Raw genomic sequence first — 17,149 nt, 5'->3', positions numbered from 1 at the left:
TATATTCAGTTCCAAATGAAAAAGGAGTCATGTCAAACTGTAATACCATGGGAAATAATGAGATTGATGTGTTTGCTGACAAAATCATGATAAGAAAACAATGTGAGTCCTATGTGTGAACAAATAAATGATCTTTATTCATAACCATGCATATTTTGAGATACTGTCAATCAGATGTCACTAGACAACACTATGTGCCATTTGGTAATGTCACCTAAAAGTCATGGTTAATGGCACTTTAGTCTTTTTGTAGATTATGAGCCATTTGTGGTATCACCTTGTAGCATGTAATTTGAAACATTTTCAAAATTTGTGTTTCTTTCATATTTGCTGATGTGCATACAAAGAAACTTAGAAACCATGCTTCTTCAATCAAGAAGTTTGTCAACTCAGACCATGCTTCTTCAATCAAGAAGTTTGTCAACTCAGACAATTTCAGTGGATCAGCTTGTCTGCTTAATCTGCTTGATTAAGGAATGCCACTCAACTTCCAGTTTACCCCTGAAGATGCATGTTAGAAATGGTCTTCAGCAACCCATACTTGTTGTATGGGGTCATTATTCTGATTGGGTGGTCTGAGGCTCACTGACTTGAGTACAGCTCAACTGCATAGAAGATGCTCATGATGTTGATCACTAGATACAAACCACAGCCATTTGGATGGAATATTGCTGAGTGTGGCATTAAATAACAAACATTTATGCACTGTCAATATTTTTTTCTACATAATAATATTCAACAGCGATACTGAAAGTGTATTGTCATGTTAAAATGACAGATACTGCTATCTTGATGGTTCACAATCTGACGGACAACATTGGGTCTATATGTAGCACAATACACTTGTAAGAACAGTGTTTGAATTTTGGTGCCCATGTCACATCAGCAAAATTAGTTCCATATAACTGGACAGATCATGGACGCATTGTCAGTGGGTTTTAATTTTCAGTGTATAGACACAAAGAACCAAGAGCCCCTTGACATATCCTACAACTGAATGAGTCTGATCTTAACCATTTTGAGCATGTCTTGGACCTGACTGGTCATCAGGTGTTGTGAAGGGACCCTCCTGTACAGAACCTGGCCCTTCAAAGGATCAGGAGGTTGACAGGGGGTATGTGGTCACCACAAAAAGTTTTATGTATGGGTTGGAAACCTTTGATTGCACAACCACAGGGGGTGCTTAATTAAGTTCTTTTTTCAATGCTTCTTGAGTTTTAATGCTCCCCTTGGAGGATCCTGGCATGAACTAAGAGCAAAACCATGTTCCTACATGGAAACCTCACCAAAATACCAAATCAATCAGGAGTCCGAAAGAATGTGAAGTCACCGAAGTGCATCGGAAGTTTATAGAAGGGCAATGGAGGTTATGTCTGTGATTATGGATTTTTCCTATGGAATATTTCACCAATTAGCAGGAAACAGAATCTGAGTTTTGATTCATGCATCCCTACAAATACCAAAAATGCCACTATTCCAAAACAGGGGAACTCTACAATGTATGTACTTAAATAAGATAGTGAGTGAGTGAGTTTAGTTTTACGTCGCAATCAGCAATATTCCAGCTGTATCATGGCAGTCTGTCAATAATCAAGTCTGGACCAGACAATCCAGTGATCAACAACATGAGCATCGGTCTGCGCAACTGGGAACCGATGACAGGTGTCAACCAAGTCAGGGAGTCTGACCACCCTATCCAGTTAGTCGCCTTATATGGCAAGCATGGGGTGCTGAAGGCCTAATCTACCCCAGACCTTCACGGGTCATATGTATTAAATGGGAATAGTAACATATTGTTTTGTGTATTGGTCATGCTAATCTTGTTTTAATGTCTGACCATCTACAAACATAAACAATATTTAGTTCACGTGAACTCTGCTCTGTAATTCAAAATGATCCAGAACGAGAATATCTGCATGTTTGACCTTTGTATTTTTACATATTTTCACTCGAAAATGATGTTAGTCTGAAGACTTACTGATGAACAGATATACAATCCATATTTACATTACTATTGCATACATGCGTGATCTCAAAAATTAGACTAGAAGTTCCAGTTATTTCCAAAAGATCTTGAAATAACAACAGGCAGCTCAGAGGCTATAATGGACAACAAGTAACCATTGGCTGATTCACACTAATGTAAGGGGAGATAACTAAGCCATTAGCCCAGTTAATTGAGAATCTCGGATGGTAAGGGAAACTGCGTCACAGGCATATCAATAGCTGCTTGCTACTCTGCCCTGCTGTAATTGTGTTGTTAGTGGATGCTGGGGAAATCATTACTGGTCAATACAATGGGAAGACTCGATGCAGTAAACTAGGCAATAAATAATGATTGGATAACTTGAAATAGCACACGGATATGCAGAACAGATGTTAACTCATTGCTGCTGTGAAGAAGAGACTAATTAGAGATTGTATTTGGACAAATGAATGTTTGTCTTTTATTCTAGGGCTCCTGCCATAGGAGAAGTGGTATGTGCCCAAGACTACCAATCTCTAACCCAGCAGTAAATGGGTACCCAGTAGGTAGAGGCAGTGATCTGTAAGTAGTGCACACTGATCCACTGACTTGGTAATGAGTGGTATTTGGTATTTAGAATGTTAAATAGATATGAAATATTTATTTAGGCCAGACCAATTTAATTTGTTGCTTTATGGATCAGCTGGTTATACCTCTTTATGTGTAAGAAGAAAAACAAATTAAAAAGTAGTTTTCAGAAGGAATATTACTTTCACTTTTTTTGTTTTGTTTTTATTTTTTCCTCCTGCCTTTACTAAGGTCTTCTGAGGACTAAAATCCATAAAACAAGAAATATAATTGGTCTTGCCTTATTAACTAATAAATTCGAATACTTCTACATAAATGAGAAAAGTCAGAATTCATGGATATCTACTACTGTGAACAGTGGGCACCTGATGAAGGAGCAAGCATACACTCAAAAATGCCATGTCATTCACAATAAATAAGTTCACATCCATAAATATTGCTATTCTTATGCATTACACCATTATGCCCTTAAAAGATTTCTACATAAATGAGTGAGTGTGTGAATTTAGTTTTATGCCACAGTCAACAATATGGCGACAGTCAGTAAATAATCAAGTCTGGACAGACAATTCAATGATTAATAGCATGAGCATTGATCGAGGCATTGGGATACAATGACGTGTCTATTCACCTGATCCTGTTAGTTGCATTTTATGACTAGCATATGACTTCATGGGTCTTCTACATATGTATTTTATTAACACGATGAGGCATGCAATATTTACCACGATATGTGTCACTTCAACACAATACCTTCATTTCGGATGTCACATGACCTTTCCCATCATTCTTGTCCCCAGCTGACTTAAGAATCCTCTCTCAAGGCTGACCCCCTACTGATTTTGACTACTTAATAATAAATGGACACAACAGTGGACAGGCCAGAAACATCTGCCAGTGACAGGCAACCAGGCACAGATATGAGGCTGAGTTCAATATCACTGTGGCTGAGAATAACTGTAGTGACTGTGTGCTGTGCTATGTCTCAAGTCTCGTATTAAGTACCTGTCTCAGTCCTGTGATGGATCTGAACCTGCCACAAGTGCAATTTCCTGTGAACAATGCATCACCATTGTTTAAGATGTTTCTGCTTGGGCAGGATACACTCTACACCTTTACATGGACAACTGGTATCATTAGTATTTTGCCCATGATGTACTCGGAATTGTCTCTTATGAGTGAGTGAATGAGTTTAGTTTTAGGCCACCAGCAGCAACATTGCAAGTCCGGACCAGGCAATCCAGTGATTAACAATATGAGCATCGATCTGCACAACTGGGAGCATGTCAACCAAGTCAGCATGCCTTAGAACCACCAGATCCTGTTGACAAGCTTAGGATACAGAAGGTAAATATTCTAACCTGGACCTTCGTGGGCTCTAGTAAGTATCAAGTACAACAGTTCCATATAAGGAGCTTTGTTAAATCAATTCTTTCTAGTTATTCTGACCAACACCAACAGGTCAGGTGAGGGAATGACCCGAGGAGCTGGTAACTTCATCAATTGAGAATGAGCTGGGCAGTCCGAGGTGCCTTGACATTCAAAGGAGGGCTAATTGTCCCGAGCATCTGTCTGATGTCCACACACCAGCTCACCAAGCTCATGTGATTAATGGCAGTGATCAATACTATGTACAAAGTGTCTTCCAAATGGTGAGCCCCCCCACTGGTAATGGCCGAAATCGATGAGCAGTCACGCTTGTGGATCCGTTTTATTTGGGGTTAACAGCTCAATTTGTTGGATGAGGACGCAGGAAGCACATAATGGGTAACGTAATGTTTGCCTTCAAATAAAAGCATTACTGAACTCTTGCCTCGAGTGTGTTTGAGTCAGAGTATTAGCTGTGGTCATGACAGATTAATTAGTAGAGTCTGTGGTGGTTTGTATTGGTGTGACTTTGGTTTCCAGCTACTTCTAAGAGTTTTTCAGTTACATATCAGCGTCAGCTCATTGTTGGAAAAAAAGCCCAAATTGCTGCAGGTCTTTTATGTTTATTTCTTTGAGAAAATGCATGATCAGAGGTATTGCACTAAAGTTTGGATCAATGTAGATACATCATCATGAGAATAAGGAATTTGAAACCATGATTATTATATCCTAAAATCACTCAAATTGCTGAAATATAGTAGAAATATATTCCTTCATCCTGTTAACTAAAAACAATACATACCAATACAAAAGAAACATAGTTTAATTCAGCATCCATGCCAAAAACAACATATGCAGCAGTATAAAACCCCATCAACTTTATGCAAAATTGATGTGAAACAACAGTTTATCCAAACCAGTCAACGCTCGCATTTTGTCGCAAGTCTTACATTCTTTTAGTAAAAAAGTTCTGTTCTCACTGCCAAAATCGAAATAATAAATCTCACATTTGTTCACATAAGTGTTTTCTAAATATCGCTACATGATATTTAAAACCACCTGAAATAATGACCGTTTTCGAATAAATATACAGCACAAAAAAAGTGAAAAATATGTTGACAGCAAAGTATCACCTGAAAATCTGCCCCATCACAGTGATCAACTTAAATGATCAAAATAATATTGTACCTGGTACTGGAGAGTTTTTGTTTTTTTGTTTCTTAGCTCATCTACATTTCAGCTGGATGACAAATGTCTTTAATTACTCAGGACATCATCAGCATTTCTCCATGCTGTTAAGATATGAAGTAATGTCGAGACATGGCCAAACCTGATAATCCTGCCCACCAAGTGTCAGCAGCTGACGCCTGGGTGCCATTCTACAAGACGATCCTATTGCTAAGGTGACAGTATCTCTCATACCTTAACACAGACTTAAGGTAGTCTTAGCGCTGATGTTGTTTTGTACAACAGCACCCTAAACATTTACCTATACTGAAAATACAGCTAAAGCAGAACAGCTCAAGACTGACAGAGACTAGGAAAACCTGATGCATAAAAATCAGAAAAAAATAGAAACAGGAAGGAGAAGACAACATTGCTTGTCCTTTAATGATGAACCAGGGCATCAATCAAATCGTTCATCAGAATGACGGAATAACAGGGCAGTTTTCAATCAATATTAACAAGGAGCATGAAGATTGTTGCTTTGTGATGACTTGCTTGAAACTGAATCTGAATGTCATACATACAAAACGCACAAAATGTCCTTGTAGCTTCTTTTCAGAAAGGTTCTTTCATGGAGCATTCATCACAGACTTCAATAATTGCAAGGATTTCAAGCTAACTACGAACATAATTACATCTTTCTTCCTAAATCATAGTAATGATTAACTCGTTAAAACTGTGAAATGGAAGTTTTATTCCACAATAGCGTATTCCAGTCACACACAGTTCGATTTCTTCATGTCAGATTAAGTATCCGAGCAATGATTGCCAAAGTTCTTTTGCACAATCTCCAACTGAACAGTAAGCAAGCTGTGAATGTAGGTTATTTGGAATGTGTGTAGTAATAGTAATAGTAATAGTAATAGTAATAGTAATAGTAACAGTAATAGTAATAGTAATGGCTATGGCAATAGTAATGGTACTAATAACAGTAACAGTAGTAGTAATAGTAATAGTAATAGTAATAGTAACAGTAACGGTAATGGTAATAGTAATAATAATGGTAATTGTAATCATAATGGTGATGGTAATGGTAATAGTAATATCCAGGCACATTACCTGCTCACTCTGCTACAACCATTATTTAAGCCCCTGGCATAAACCACCATCAAACTATCCATTACTTTTTCAACTCCCTGAGGATCATACAGTCATGCTGCATGTTGAAATAATCACTTGAATTATAAGTGCATCCTCATGGGTACCCACTTTTACAGCTAGGTGAACTGAGACAATGTGGATCTTAGTATCTTGTCCAAAGATACTATGCAAATGTGCTCACGAAATCTAGGTCTCCACCAAAGATCGAACCAGGGCCGTCGTTGTGATAGACACTATAACTACTTCACTATTGTGCTCCATGAGGCTAGTTACTGTATGTGTCTGGTGTTTAGTAACACACTCTACAATATTCCAGCTATATGACAGCAACCTTACTGAATTTAAGACTGAACCAAGCAAAACAGTTGAAAGTATCATGAGCACTGATCAACATTTGAATGCCATTTAAAGCATAATTCATTCTCACTGTAAATGGGGTGAGGGATCACGGTGGTGGTGTAGCCTTGTGGTAAAAGCATTCTATTGTCATGCTGAAGATCCAGTTTGAATCCACACTTGGGTACAAAGTGTGAAGCCCATTTCTGGTGTCCCCTGTCCCCAAGCAATGTAAGACACTCACTCGACCCATGAAGGTCCCGTGGTAGAATAGAGACGTGAGAGACGACTAATGGGATCAGGTGGTCAGGCTTGCTGACTTGGTTGACACGTCATCAGTTCCCAGTTGTGCAGATCGATGCTCATGTTGTTGATCAATGGATTGTCTGGTCCAGACTTGATTACTTACAGACTGGTGCCATATAGCAGTAATATTGATGAGTTCAGCATAAAAGTCACTCACCCACTCATGAACTGGCATGGTAGCTTTACCACATCCATGTATTCATCACTTGATTCCCATCTGATTCCAAAGGAGAGGGTCATTACTGTGTCGAGGTTACAACACAAGTGTCTGTCACATATTATTTATCTCACAAAGCGTTGCTTTCCCTCATCAGATACATTTAGAGAGATGGGTGAAGATAATGACATGTCTGACAGACATAAGGACAGAAATCTGTCTTTTCTGCTACACAAAATTTCATGTTTTCATACCGAATTCCCAAAATATCACACAACACTAATGAACAAGTGGCGTCACTTGTCTACCTATATCTATTCATCCACAAGGTGACCATGATGTTTAGTTCTCCACAAAAAGTTCTCTACAACATCTGTGCATTATCAAGGTACAACAAACTGGATAAGATCAAGAAATCTAAGAATCTAAAAAAACTCTTTAGAACATCAACAATGTTGTTGTTTTGTAGACGTAGATGATTTTATCAAGCGGAACAATATAATTATTGAGAATGTGACATCATTGTAATGGTTTGGTATGCTTGTGTTACTCATTGAGTTTTGATATACCGTGGAAGCCATCTAAAAGTGATGAAAAATGTTGGTATAGAGGATGTGCCAGTTTGGAGAACCTTTCCCTTTTCAAAGTGAGAATGATCTTCTGTGTGCCATAAAATACGACTAAACAATGTGTTGATAGTCATCATATTCTTAATATTCATCAATCTAGCTTGACTGCTTGACTGATCTAGCCATCTTGACACAGTGACAACAATTAATTCATAATACAAGTGACATGTGCCACTCACCTATGCACCTTACCTACCTATAGGCCTCATCCTCATCCATACTCCTTTAATCAGGCAACATCAAAGAGCTTTAGCAAGGTACTCAGACAATTAGCCAATTTACAGGAAACTTGAGATACCAGATGCCGGTTTAGCTTTAATTACCGGTACTGTACAAATAGTCAACTGGGCAGTCTTTTATATGCCAAAATACAGAATAGTCTGATGCCACAGTAGTGAAGATCATAGCAGTAAATGATCATAAATTCAACAAGCTTCTGCCTGGACCAAATTCTAGTGCAAACACTGACAGCATGACGGATTGGAGGGTTGCTGGTTTAGAGGGCTTCCACTGTATTTTTCATCATCGGGATATTGTTTTGATATGTGCGGACCTAATCAGGTGGATATCTTTGACACTTGGCTTCTGAACTTGTGTAAAATATACATTCAGTGTTTCCCCATAGATGAGAGTGAAAAATATTGAGTGTCTGAAATTAAATGTAACCTGTGTGCTTGAATGTGACAACGCTGAGTTTCGCTACTCTTCTTCATCACAGTTTTTTGCTTGGCTGGAGATCAAAACTGCCACCGGGAACATTGCTGATGTTACTGTGTTGTGAGGATGAAATGTGAGTTGATGACACCCTGCATGTTCCTGAGACATGAAATTTGCATAAAAAGTGTTGGTGAAATATTTTGAGCAGTGGTTTGTGTCTACCAGTGATGTAGATGTGGAATTGATTCAAAAGAAATTGTGTCAGCGCTTGCTTTCATGAACCCTTGCACCCTTGCAAACGTTTCATCGTTTATACATCATTTCACTAAGCGTGTTTGGGTTCTGATTTGTCATGAGGCAATTTGTTCCAGTAGGAATAATCACATGGTATCTCAGAGAGCAAAATGGATCTATATTGAAAGAAACATTGTGTTTATCAGTGAAAAATGTTCCCTTCATCAGGTTATCAAGAACCACAAGGCAAATCAATCTAACGATGGACAGGCACTTACATTATCATGTCAGGTATTTTGGCAAGATGACATAAAATACTTGTCACATGTCTTCAGTGAAAGTACCAGTGTTGTACATGTTACTTATTCAAAAGGATCAACGACCTTTATCTCTCACATTCAGATATTCAGATATTTGTTGACACAGGTATTATTGTGCATCATGGCTGAGTTCATGACTACATTCTTAAATTGAAATAAAAAAGGGAATAATAAATAAACAAATTAAATTTGTATCGTTACATATATTGCATGAGTGTTTGATTGCATCAGTACCTGTTTCCATTACAATTGCAGAAAATAGCAGGTAGGTACAATGGTATGATTAATTGGTTTTTGTTCGACTGAGGCATGAGCAACTTATCACTGAATTTCAATCAGGAAAGTAATCATTATAATCATCATAATCTGAACAGCCAATCACAGGTTGGGAAATTAATCTCACGCATACCTCTGACACCAATTTTATCATATGGGTTTCTCACCCACAGGTGTCTCAGAAAATTTCAATCAGGAAAGTAATCATCATAATAATCATCATACTCTGCATAGCAAATCACAGGTTGGGAAATTAATCTCACACATACCTCTGACACTAATTTTATCGTATGGGTTTCTCACCCACAGGTGTGTTAGAAAATTTCAATCAGTGGATTATCACTACCATAGTCTTTCCTGAGGTGATCTGTGAAAGTCTTCAGCAACCCATGCTTGTCGAAAGTGGTGACTAACAGGATGAGGTGGTCAGGCTTGGTGACTTGGTTGACACATGTCATCCGTTCCCAATCATGCAGGCTGATGCTCATGATGTTGATCACTAGGCTGTTTGGTCAAGACTCGATTATTTACAGACCGCCACCATATAGCTGGAATATTGCTGAGTGCAGCGCAAAAGTAACTCACTCACTCACTCTTTCATGTGGTCTAGATTCTCATACACAGAGTGCCATCATACAAATAGAGTATTGATAAATGTGTCTTTGAACAAACAAACAAACATTTGTTTCTGCAGTCATTAATTCTCATAGCAATAACTGAACTTATTTCAGGACATAATGTCAGTTTGTCATTGTTTACTGAAAAAAAAAATGGTTTGACCCACTTTCGAATGTACATTCAAAAGAATTTGGTCATTCTCATACAATGTTGATGGAATATAGAACATTATCAGTTTCATAAAACTTATCAGCAACACATTTTCAACATAAAACCTATTTGAAATATATATGATTTCCAAATTATACTGTTATCAGTATTTGATAGACAAATTTCCCAAGTGAATTTACATCAAAGAGATTAATGTATGTATTTCTGATCTTCCACATTTCAGTTTATAACATCATTCAATAATCTACTACATCTGTAGGAAAATCAAATAAAACAGACAACTTTCACACAGATATATAGAGATATATAGAGATGGTGACATAAACATGTCTGTAGTGTGTTCTTTGAAAAGGCATTCTCAACAAATTTCCATCTTGTCTATATTTGACCTTCTAATAAATAGTTACATCATTCATCCTCAAATAGTTACAGTATTCACCTTGAAAAAGTTACACTATTCACTCTCAAATAGTTACAGAATTCACTCTCAAACTGTTACACTATTCACTCTCAAATTAAGAGCTACAGATTTTATTCACTATTAAATAGTTACGCAAATCACTATCAAATAGTTACACTATTTACTATCAAATAGTTGCACCATTCAAATTCTGAACAATGGTATATTCAGGGACCCATGTTTCTTGTACGAGGTGAAGACATGATTGGGTCATCAGACTAATTGCCTTGGTTGATACATGTCATTGTGAACCCTCTGCGTAGATCAAAGATCAGGGATGTCAGTTACTGGATTGTCTGTTCTATACTTGAATATTCATGAGGATGGAATACTGCCGAGGGTGACATTAAACAACAAACACAATCTGACAACTGTTGCCAAAGGGATGTGGCTATATTGCATCATCTCAGTTACCATTCAAAAGTCCTGCAGACAGCTCAGGAAAGTAATGAAATGCACTTATTCCTATTCTCCACAAACAAGAACACAATTGACAAAATAGATGCATTATGTTGGATAATGAAAAAAGGCATTTGTGAATGTTTTGACCTGTTTCCTCCATGAACAAACATCAACCTCCTTACCTGGCAGTACAAGGACCAAACTTCAACCTCCATACCTGACAGTACAAAGACTAAACATCAACCTCCATGCCTGACAGAACAAGGACTAAACAGCAACCTTCATACCTGACAGTACCAGGACTAAACAACAACCTCCATACCTGACAGAACAAGGCCTAAACATCAAAGTCTGTGCCTGATGTTACCAAGTCTAAACATCAATCTCCACGCCTAACAGTATATGGACTAAACATCAACCTCCATACCTGACAGAATAAGGACTAAACATCAACCTCCATGCCTGACAGAACAAGGACTAAACAGCAACCTTCATACCTGACAGTACCAGGACTAAACAACAACCTCCATACCTGACAGAACAAGGCCTAAACATCAAAGTCTGTGCCTGATGTTACCAAGTCTAAACATCAATCTCCACGCCTAACAGTATATGGACTAAACATCAACCTCCATACCTGACAGAATAAGGACTAAACATCAACCTCCATGCCTGACAGAACAAGGACTAAACAGCAACCTTCATACCTGACAGTACCAGGACTAAACAACAACCTCCATACCTGACAAAACAAGGACTAAACATCAACCTCCAAGCCTGACAGAACAAGGCCTAAACATCAAAGTCTGTGCCTGATGTTACCAAGTCTAAACATCAACCTCCATGAATGACAGAACAAGTACAAAACATACATCAGCCTCAATGCCTGGAAGTACTGAGACCAAAACAAAACACATCATGTTTTTATTGATTTTCTCAAATATATATCACATGTTATTGCCTCGATCATTTCTCAAATGCCATCTGTAACTCTATAGTCAGCTCTCCCACGCTGCGATCATGGTCCGTCAAATAGGCTCTATCACTGCTGGCTCTGCTTCAACAGTCGATACCAATCATGCTAAACACACACAACTTAATCCTTCAACATTCAATGTGTTTTGCTTGCTTTAGGACATGACACTGCAGACAAGTCCACATTGTCGACTGTTATTCATCAAGAGGAAATAGGCCCACTATGACAAGCACCAACTTGCAAACGTCTGTTTCAGGAACATCCAATAGCCATTCAACAAGCCAGTCTGGAAGTGCTTTCTGACAATGACTCTTATGAAGAAGGGAAAATAACTAAATCAATGTTTAAATGAGTTGATCACTGCTCACTTCACATTTCTTTGGGGTTTTCTTTCTTTGAACATATTGTAGACTTTAAAGGGACATACACAATTCTGGATACGTAATGATCAATATCAATGATATGCCAGGCAAACTGACTTTCCCCACATTTACAATAAACATTCCACAAGTTCTTCAAATGTTTGATCAGACAGTTTGTTAAAACAACCCTCTCTCACTTGGGTATTGATAAGAAACACTGCAACCCTCTTCTAATTTACGTATTTGCAGTGTATCCTACTTGCTTCAAATGAAGCTTAGGGGAGATAGGGTGGCCTTGTGCTTACAGCATTAGTTCGTCACGCCAAAGATCCGGGTTTGATTCCCCACATGGGTACAATATGTGAAGCCTATTTCTGGTGTCCCTCCGATGTGATATTGTTGGAATACTGCTAAAAGCAGAGTAGGACCATACACACTCACTCACGCTGTCACTAACTCAACCGATGCTTAACTACGCCATTTCTACATGGTTGATCTGCATTAATGGGTGGCCCAGTTTCAACATGAGGCACAATTCACTGATCAGAGTTGCTTCCCTTAGGCATGCCAGGAACCTATGACTGAATTTCTAGGTGTGTCTCCACCATATCTATGCCTGTCACTTTTAGCAAAGTGGTTATCTCTGAGACCTGTAGCATGTTTCCTTTTCTATTACGACCTGTGAAGATCACGGCTAGAATTGGTCTTTATTAACCATGCTTGACGTAAAAAGTGACTGATGGGATTGAGTGGGCAGTACCCAAACGTTCTGCACTCAGTGTAAATAATCCCAAATTAACCACTTGTGTACACTCAGTTGTATGTTGTTACAGTAGGTCATGCTAATCTCCATATGAAAGGTCACGATCAACAGCCAACCTAGAGCTTCCAGGAATAACCCTTGAATATCAAGGTTAAAATTGATTTTCAGTAACCCATGCTTGTGGTATCAGCTGACTAACAGGATTGGCTGGTCAGGTTCGCTGTTTTGATAGACAAAACATGTCACTGGTCACCAACTGCATAGATCGATGCTCATGCTGTTGATCATTGGATTGTCTGGTCCAAACAGACCACTGCCATATAGATGGAATACTTCTGTAGGCAGAGTTAAACAAAACTCACTCGTCCTTGTTTTAAACCAAGACGCCTGCATTAAACACAACTCACTCACTCATAACTGATCCGGTAAGTCATTTAACATGTCTCTTTTTGAATTTTGAATTTTCTCACACTTTTCACCATTTGATTTGTTTAAAACCAGAGCAATGAACATCATCACTAGTTGGTATCTGGTAGTCTGATTGTTGTTAAAAAACAACTTTTACTGGCTCATTTGTAAATCTTTTTCAGTGGTATCTGAAGAGCCAATTAAAAACAAACAAAAAAAAGCAAAAAATGCAAAATCTTTACACCACTTCAGTCAATTTCAATTTTATAACCTCAAAAATACAACAAAAAATTGAAAGATTTATTTGAAAGTCATAATCATACAAAATATTAGGATCAATTAGAAAACATCAGTACTTTTTTGTGTGTTTAAAAATACTATCCATAAGACTGAATAACAAGATGGAAGACTTTTCAATTGTTTGAGTTGTACAGAAGAGATTTCTAATGATTAATTTTATCCAGTCGCAATCAGGACTCGCATTAATCTCACTGACTGCCAGCCTAATGATGCCAGCATCAAACATGATAAATGACTCGGAAAATGAACAGTGATTTAAAATCACACAGAGAAAAAAACATGAAATGAAAGATAAATCAGCATCAGGTCCATTGATCTGAGAGTCTATTTCCATCTCTAAAATGCTTTACCTTGTTTGTATTTTACAGCTCATCCAGTACTCAACTGCTCACCAACTACAAACACCCAACATTCACTGGACCAGGAAACTAAAAGATTTAGCTTTTAATGAGAGAGAAAAATACCTCAAAAATAACTCATCCAGTATGTTGAATGTCAAAATGTTAAAATAATGACATATTTTAGATAAAGTAACAGAAAACCCACATCAATAATCAATGAAGTATTTATATATAGACGATTTCTGACTCTCAGTTATGTTTTATGTTTTTAAGAAGAGATTTATCAGATATGTTATTGTAAATTCTAGTCATTACAGCGGGAGGCCCATGAATAATTTTCATACAAAGTGGATGATGTGTATCTCTTTGTTTGATGAGAATATATTTTTTCATATGTATATATTATTAACAGTGCATCAGATCAATGAGATAAAATATCTTGTCATAATATACTGAGAGATGCAAATAAAGGATCACAGGAAAATTCGAGCGTTCCTTCACTATTTTCCAGTATTCACATCACCACAGTGCTATTCAAAGCTGGTGATAAAAACTAGGAAACATTAAAGTAATGCTTGGTTTTTCCTGTGATCTATTTGTTTCTCTCAGTATATATGTGTGAAAGTGTCTGTGAATGCAGTACCAGTATATACTTTTGTTTTGTGCATAAAAATCTGAGCTTCTGCTACTAAAACAATATATTTAGAAACAACTCTCTGCAGCTTGTTAATGTTTTTCAACTTAGATCATAATCGTAGCCAAAAGTAATCAGTATAAATTACACACTGGTACCCTGGCTCCAGAGTCTTTCTCTTCTAGCAATGAAGGCAGAAAATACAATGTCTATTACGAGGAAAATATTTACAATCACAACCTTCAAATCTGCTTATCAAGCGAAAATGTTATGCACATACATCTTGGCATCTTACTGGTACTGAGTGAGTGAGTTAGGTTTTATGTCTCTTTCAGCAATATTCCAGCAATATCACGACAGGGAACACCAGAAATAGGCTTCACACATAGTACCAATGTGGGAATTAAACCAAGATCTCTGGTCTGATGAGTTAACGCTCAACCACTTGACTAACACACTGCGTCTGCTGTTACTGCATGTGGGTGACAGGTCAATTTAAGATCAATGTTGAAAAAGCAATAGCAACTGATTCATTTATTTTGTGATGTTTGTAATGAGTTATTGACTTCATGTACTTGTCACACAGGCCTGTCATGCAATCAGAATTTGAGGCATCATGAAGGTCATTACAGAACCATTTGCAATATTGCTATGGAACATGTGAGACAGGTTCCTCCACTTCACAGGGTTTCCTCTCTGTAACTTGCAAGCTTTGGCATATGATATGTTGCAATATGAGAGCATGGTTAAAACATGCTATGTTTAGGATAGCTTTTTGATCTTTTGGACATTCTGTGAGACAAGACTGTTTCATCACAGATCTGTACTATCAGTTTATGAAATATGGCCTGTCTGACCATCTGAGACGGGCTAAATTTCTGATGGATGGGCTAAATATACAGCTAGCCAGCCTGACGGTCTGATGCAAATTTTAGATGTTTCATACATCTGAGTGAATTCTTGGAGTATGCTCTGGTTAAAGCCATTTTGGGCTGGTAATATCTTGAAGTTACCAGCCGTGATGTCTGGCTGGGTTTTTGGCTTATTTCACACATTGGTACTATCCTTATAACAAACAAATTTGTTTGTTTGTTTGTTTGTTTGTTTGTTTGTTTGTTGTTTAACACTGGCCTCATCTTATATTCCAACCATGTGGTGGAAGTCTGTAAATCATCACATCTGTACCAAACAGTTGGGATACCAAGATATGTGTCAACCATGTCAGGGAGTCTGACTACCAAATTTTAATACTATAAGCATGGATTGTTGATGACCCATTCTAACCTGGATCATCATGGATGGTTTGTGGGAGTGATTGATGTTATCAGTACTGCAGGGACATATACACTTTCACAAATACCTGGTGTAATGAGTGATTTGCAGTGCTGTATTCATATACTCATTAATTTTCACAGCTATTCATCATTCTGTGCCTAATGGATAAAACAAGAATAATATAGTCTGATAACTGGATAATCAAGACTGGGTATTCTCTAGCACTGTCAGCCAGGATGTAAAATTTTGTTTTGTAACATGAATGTTTGTTTTGAAAATTACTTCATTTTGCATATTTGTCTCTTGGAAAAAGTTAATTCCACTGTGTTATATTTCACATGATAGAGTAGGTCTGGAAACTTTAGAGAGTGAGTGAGGTTAGTTTTACACTGTACTTGGCAATATTCCAACTATATGGTATGGTCTTTAAATAACTGAGCATTGTGGCGGTTTGTAAACAATGGGATCTGGATAAAAAAATCCAATGATCGATGCAATTGAGAACCGATGACATGTGTCAACCAAGTCAGCGAGTCTGACCATCTGATCCTATTAGTCGCCTCTAATCACAAGCATGGGCTACTGAAGGCAAATAGTTCTAACTCAGACATTCATGGGTCTGTACAATTGAGTACACAACTAGTACTTAGGACTATCTACACTGAGTGCGGAACATTGGGTACAATATCTGTGATGCACATCACAATAAAAGCACTTTTCAAAGTAATTGCACTGACTAAAAAAAACAAACATCAATTGTGTATTTTCTTGTATGTCAGTGTATGTGTAAATATCTCATTCAATGAATCGACTATGTCAATAAGTCTGTTCAAATGTGTGCCAGTTACTTTAATCACAGAAACAAGTTCCTTCCATTCAATATCCTTCAAGAAACAGTTTGTCAAAATGTCACAAGCTGCCTGACTTTGATTATTTCCACAACACTTAACATGAAATCCATCAACCACAGAACCAGTTTTTAGGATTCTATCAGAGATTATTATGCCATGCTAAATAAGAGTGAGTATGGTTTTATGCCACTTTTAGCATTATTCTTCCTTATCATGGCGGGTGACACCAGAAATGGGCTTCACACATTGCACCAATGTGGGGAATTGAACCTGGTTCTTCAGTGTGATGAACCACTATGCTACCCTACCATCCCTGAATCAGAGCAGGAGGCTATTTGAACAGGACTTAAGAATTAATGTATGGAATAACTCCAAAGCAATATAATATGAAGTGGTCTCACATTGCACTATTTCTTTCATCTC

The 17,149-nt window shown here is 37.6% G+C and overlaps 1 protein-coding gene across 1 annotated transcript in view; it reads right to left on the bottom strand.

The window, feature by feature from the left end:
- The window catches only part of LOC137273373 (potassium channel subfamily T member 2-like), a 155,815-nt gene that overhangs the window by 40,385 nt on the left and 98,281 nt on the right, over positions 1 to 17,149 (bottom strand). The gene's annotated exons all lie outside the window — the stretch shown is intronic.

Source organism: Haliotis asinina, chromosome 2 (assembly GCF_037392515.1).
Source record: "Haliotis asinina isolate JCU_RB_2024 chromosome 2, JCU_Hal_asi_v2, whole genome shotgun sequence".
Lineage (NCBI taxonomy): Eukaryota > Metazoa > Mollusca > Gastropoda > Lepetellida > Haliotidae > Haliotis > Haliotis asinina.
The sequence above is the reverse complement of the archived record's forward strand: the minus strand, read 5'-3'. Positions and strand labels throughout refer to the sequence as shown.